A 6,000-nucleotide genomic window follows, 5' to 3' on the forward strand; every position below is an offset into this window, starting at 1 on the left:
ATGAGAACAAAATCACAAAGCAGAAAGGAAAGGAAATCCCTACAACATCTGCAAATGCCTTGTTGAGTTTGAACAACTCAGCTTAGCTGGGAGGCCAGGTAAACCTGATAAAGCCTCTTCTGGGCTGGGTTAGTGCTCAACTCTGACAGCCAGGAGGACCTCCTTCTCCACCAGAAGCAGCAGACCAGAGACGATGGGCAGCTACTCCCACCCTGAAGGGCACAGTTCCTAGACCCACAGGACTGGACAGGGCCCAGAGCTCATTGCCTCCCACCCCTTACTATACACCTGAGGCCCAAGCAGGTTGTGTCACCCTGTGCCAAAGCCATGGAAGCACATGGTACCAGAGCCAGAACAGAAACCCAGGGTTCCCAAGTGCCATGCTTTTCCCCACTCGCCTCTGTTCCTTCCGTCTCATGTTGAGGTTGAACCACCAGGTCTTGTCTCAGTCCTTGGAGACCCTGGTGTCTAGCTGCCAGCCGTGGCTGGCTACGGTCTGTGACAGGGCCCTGGGTGGCGACGTGCCCCTGCTCTCCCCCCAGCTCCACCGTAAACTCCAACAGAGTTTACGAGATAGCCAAGACGAAAGGATAGATTTGAATGCAGAAATACAAGGAAAGAGACCCACACCCAGAGCACAGCTAGGTGAGAAGGAAGACCCAAAACCTGCAGGGGGGTCCTGTTTAGAGTGTTCTGGGTGGGTGTTGCCTGCACTGTCACCCTAGCACCCCTGCTCCACAGTCACCCCTCCCAGAAATGCTCTTCCAGGCTCTTCTGCCCCTCTGGGTGTTGAGGTTGAGGTGTCTCTGGACTTCTGTGTGGAGTCTTCTGGGCTGAGGAGAAGCAGCAGATGCAGTGAGCCACCCTTGGAGGGGCAGGGTAGGGCGAGGAGACAAGGGGTTGGGCCTGGGGGTTGGGCACAAGCATGAAGCAAAGGGCACTGCAGGAGATGAGGAGCCGGTGGAGGGAAGGCAAACAATGATGCGCCCAGCAAAGTGAGGCCTTAGGACTAGTCACGGGATTAGCCTCACAGAGATGATGCTGTACCTCAAGAGCAGTCTGGGGGAGAAAAGGGGGAGAGGGCTCTGGGGAAAGAAGTCTGAGGACAGTTAGCTTTGAGTCTCAGCAAGCAAAGAGACAATGTTCCATGAAGGGGCTCCAGAAGGCCCAGAGGAAGGTTTTCAGCAGATGGGTCACAAAGGGAGTGTTGGGGCCACAGGGGAGGGTGACCTGAGTGTCTTGGGGCCCTGACGCAAATAGGGATAAAAGCCTAATGAGATTAGTCCTGAGTCTCAGGCAGACAGTGCCTGGGAAGCCTGTGAGTTTAGGGGAGGAGGCAGCAATCTGCCCCCCCCACTCCTGCTAAGGAAGTTCAGAGCCCAGAGAGGCCTCAGGCTGCCTCCTGACATCTGTAGAGGAGGCCCTGGGCAGGTGCGGAGCAGAGGAGTAGACTCTCCAGAGTAAGGCTGCCTCACATAGCTCGTGGATGCAAGGCTCCCTGCAAATTTCTCTTCTCTGCATGGGGGGAACAGGCTCACTGGGGGCCAACAGTGTCCCGGGGGCTTATTGTTGGTGCACCTCCTAGTTCCTCTTCTCCCTCCACAGTCGTGGGAGGAGGATGACAACAATGATAATGACAGTGGCTAATATTTACTGCCCACGTGGGATGTTCCAGACAGTGTTTAAATTATACCTTTGTGTGATAAGTACAATTATTATCCCCATTTAGAGATGGGGAAACTGAGGCACTGAACAGTTAAGTAACTTGCCCCAGGCTTCACAGATAACCAGGCAGTAGTGGAGCTGGGACTTGAATACAGGCAAGTCTGACTCCAGAATGTGTGCTCGTGGCCAATGGCTCTCCCACTCCCCATCACACACCCCGTGGGCTGTCGTCAGACGATCAGTTGCTTTTTACAGACAGAAGCCTCTTGGGGTCTGGCAGCTGCATGACTATATAACATGAGTGTGGAGAGTGTGACACTCAGGACTTCTCAGCACTGACAAGAGATGGGTCCCTGGCTTTGGAGTCCTCTGGCTGCAGCCGCCCTCCCCTTGTAACAGAGGTTTCTCTATCCCTGGCCGACGGGTTCCATCATCCCTGGTGCCACCTCAGCCTCAGGTCACAGCTGGCATGGAGGCTGCCCAACAGAATGAGAGAACAGGTCACAGCGAACACTGCCGGGTGCCAGCTCTGGGACCAGGCGGCCGCGGCCAAGGGACCCGCTTCAGCGTGCGGGCGCTAGCCGTGGTGCTGATCTGCGCCTCCGCAGGCCCCGCAGCAGCCCGCAGGAGCTACCCTGACAGACTCAGCGACGTTTCAGCCTCACAAGGCGTTTTCGCTAATTTGAACGGAAGCGTTCCTGTAATTCAAGTGCCCAGAGTGACTTACTTTGGGACAGGCCGTGAGAGTGATACATTCCCTGAGAGCTTGCCATGGAGAGCAGTGTCTGGTTCCAGAAATCAGGGGTTTCTTACAGCTTCTGGAGAGTAGTGACTGGGGAGGCAGATTTAGAGGAGCAGCCACTTGCTCTAGACCTGTCTAGCTGTGTTCAGCCATGTGCCTAAGACAGAAAAGGGTGGGTGCTCCAGGACCGGGACCCAGCTGAAGGCTCTGCCAGTAGAAGGCAAGCATGGCCCCAGGCAGTTCCCACCCCACCACCACCGCACTCCCTGAGCCCCCATCCCATATCCCACTCTCCCAGGTCTCTGAGGATGGTGGTAGGGCTTCCGTAGCAGGGGCTGAGGACTGACCCTCATATTGGAGACAGTCTTTTGGTCTTCCTGTGGGACTGCCCGCTAAGATGGGACACCATAGAAAGTCCTCCTTCTTGTGTCCTCCTGACTTTTGCCTGTTCCTTCTATTCCAGATGTATTGGAGGAGGCCGAGGGCTGCCTCTGGAAGGTGTGGGATGTGTTCTGTGGACTGGAGCCACAGCCAGGCCCCAAACTGGCCCCAAAAGAGGTAGCCGAGGAGAGCATGGAAAGTGCTGCCATATCTGAAAGGATAGAGCACTTGTTGGAAGGCACAAAGTGCCATGACATATCTGAAGGGACACAGCGCGGTGACGTGTTGGAAGAGACAGAGTATGATGACATGTCAGAGATACCCTTCTGGAGAGAAATTGCCAATGCCAGCGGGTTCCTCTTGATATTGACTATAGTCCTGTTGCACATCTACTACTACTAAGGCATCTGGGGCCCACGGGCATCTGGGAAGGGCAGGCAAACTGCAGCCTCTTCCAGACTGCCTTCTCATCCAGTGGAGAAAGTCTTTCCTACAAGGAGACCCCTGGATATGGGGCCAGAGATTATACTAATGTAAACACTCCTTCAGTGTCACAAATCAAGTGCCACCAGCTGCAGGGCATGCGTGCTGAGGGGACAGGGTGAAGTCCATTTGCGACTCCAGAGACTATGCAAATGAGAACATCTGTTCCTCTACGAAATGAGTCATTTTCTCCAAATGGCTCTACTGCATAAACACTGACTTTCACTTTAAATTTAATTTTGGCTTTTTATTTCTAGATATATTTGGGATTTTTGCTTGTGTTTACTTCCATGTAACCATTTCCTTTCTATATCCAACCTCCATTTGCTTTGTTCTCCTTTTTAAAGGTATGCCCTGCTGGCAAAGATGCTATGTAGTGTAAGCGCCATCCCCATGCAGGGTTCCCACCCACAAGTGCTGTGCCCACTGCCGATGACCTCACAGGCCAGCTGGAGCCAAGGCTGCCCATGGGTGGGACTTTGGCTCCTGCCTGGACCAGTGGTGGAACTGAGGCAGTCTCTGCTCAGCGGAACAAGCCTCCCAACAATTCAGCACTGTCTGGCTACAGTCAAACTGCACCCTTGAAGGACAGGTGGAGAGGAAAACTTCCTCCTTGCTGAGCTCTTCCTAGTCCCTTCCAGTCTACCTGCGATAGGCATGTTTTGGGCATTGGGCCCGGAGCTAGACTCCCTTAGCTATCAAGTATAGGCCACCCTGGGCTGTGTTTCTGCAGGGACTCCCTAAGCTGTTCCTTCCACTTCCTTCTTCTCAAAAATAAATCATTTGTATCTTTAGAGAAAGTTCCAGGTGCGTTGAAGTGATTTGGCAGGGGCCCACCCAGCATCACAAAAATCACATTCTGAAGGCACTTACAAATGCGGTCTCTTCTCCCTAGTTTATCCCTTCAGCTGACATTTTTGAGTGCCTACTATGTGCAAGCTCCAGCAAGGAAATAGCTGCGAACAGAGCATAGGCAGCAGACAGTGAAACTCTAGCCATGACAGTCAGCATTTATTGTGGCCTGCTGTTTTGCTGCCCAGGGTAAGTGCATTATCACATTCAAGCCACAGAACCGCCCTTTGTGGAAGGACTAGAATTAACCACATTTCACAGGGGAGAGGACAGACCCAGCAAGGAAACTGAGTACACTGAAAATAGGCAAAGGGCCCAGAACAGCCCTGCCTAACACCAAGGCCACACGCTGCCCTACCACGTACTGTGTATACAGCAGGGAGGCCCACCTAGTCTGAAACAGGGAAAGCCTCCTATGACCAAAGAAGAAGGTCAATTAGCTGGACAACAGAAGTGACGATGTGCAGAAATACACAAGGCAAGAGTGCAAAGCATCTTTAAGGAAGCCAAGACATGGCTTGTGAATAGGAGAGTAGTGGGAGATGGGGAGAGCAAGGTGAACAGGGGCCAGACTTGCCTTATATACTTTGGGATCCTAAGTTCCTGGGAGCTTCGGCAGGAAAGAACAGGATCACATTTGCTGGCTGCTGCTGGAAAGATGAAAGGGAAGCAGGAACACCCACCAAGAGACTGTTTAGAGCAATCCAGGCAAGTTGGTATCAGAGAGGAAAAGAGAAGGGAATGGAATCAAGAGAAGCCAGCAATTAGAAATAACAGAATTTGACTGATTAGACTTGTGGAGAAAGAGGCCAGAGTGACTCTCTGGGTTGAGCATGTGGGCAAAGGGTGTGCCAATTCCAAAGATAGGCCGTGTTGGGAAAGGAGTGGACATTGGAGAAAAGTTGAGCACCACTTGGGGCATGTTGGGTTTGAGTGGCATGAAGATACTACTGCCATTTTGACAATCGTACACAAATAATTGTTGTACATGACAATCTGATCCATGAACATGTGGTGTCTTCCCATTTATTTAGGTCTTCTTTAATTTCTTTCAACAATGTTTTGTTTTCAGTGCTCAAGATTTTTACTTCTTTTGTTAAATTTATTCCTAGGTATTTTATTCTTTTCGATGCTATTGTAAATGGAGTTTTGTCACCTTTGCTAAACTTGTGTCTAGTTCTAATACTTTTAAAGTGTATTCCTTGGTATTTTCCATATATAAGATCACACTGTCTGCAAAAAGATAGTTTACTTTTTTCTTTCTAATCTGGATGCCTTTTGTTTTTCTTTCCTAATTGCTTTGGCTAGAACCATCAGGACAATGTTGAATAGAAGTAGTGAGAGCAGACATTCTTGTCTTATTCCTGATCTTAGGGGGAATGCATCCAGTCTATCACCATTGAGAATGATGTTAGCTGGCCAACAAGCACATGAGAAAATGCTCTGCATCACTTGCCATCAGGGAAATTCAAATCAAAACCACAATGAGATACCACCTCACACCAGTGAGAATGGGGAAAATTAACAAGGCAGGAAACCACAAATGTTGGAGAGGATGGGGAGAAAAGGGAACCTTCTTGCACTGTTGGTGGGAATGTGAACTGGTGCAGCCACTCTGGAAAACTGTATGGAGGTTCCTCAAAGAGTTAAAAATAGATCTTCCCTGTGACCCAGCAATTGCACTGCTGGGGATTGACCCCAAAGATCCAGATGCAATGAAACACTGGGACACCTGCACCCCGATGTTTCTAGCAGCAATGTCCACAATAGCCAAACTGTGGAAGGAGCCTCGGTGTCCATCGAAAGATGAATGGATAAAGACGATGTGGTTTATGTATACAATAAATATTACTCAGCCAGTAGAAATGACAAATACC

The 6,000-nt window shown here is 50.7% G+C and overlaps 1 pseudogene; it reads left to right on the forward strand.

The window, feature by feature from the left end:
* Positions 1-3,190, forward strand: part of LOC112907491 (sodium/glucose cotransporter 1-like) — a 61,982-nt pseudogene extending 58,792 nt beyond the window's left edge.
* The last annotated feature ends 2,810 nt before the right edge of the window (positions 3,191-6,000 follow it).

This window comes from Vulpes vulpes, chromosome 10 (genome assembly GCF_048418805.1).
Source record: "Vulpes vulpes isolate BD-2025 chromosome 10, VulVul3, whole genome shotgun sequence".
In the NCBI taxonomy this organism is placed as follows: domain Eukaryota; kingdom Metazoa; phylum Chordata; class Mammalia; order Carnivora; family Canidae; genus Vulpes; species Vulpes vulpes.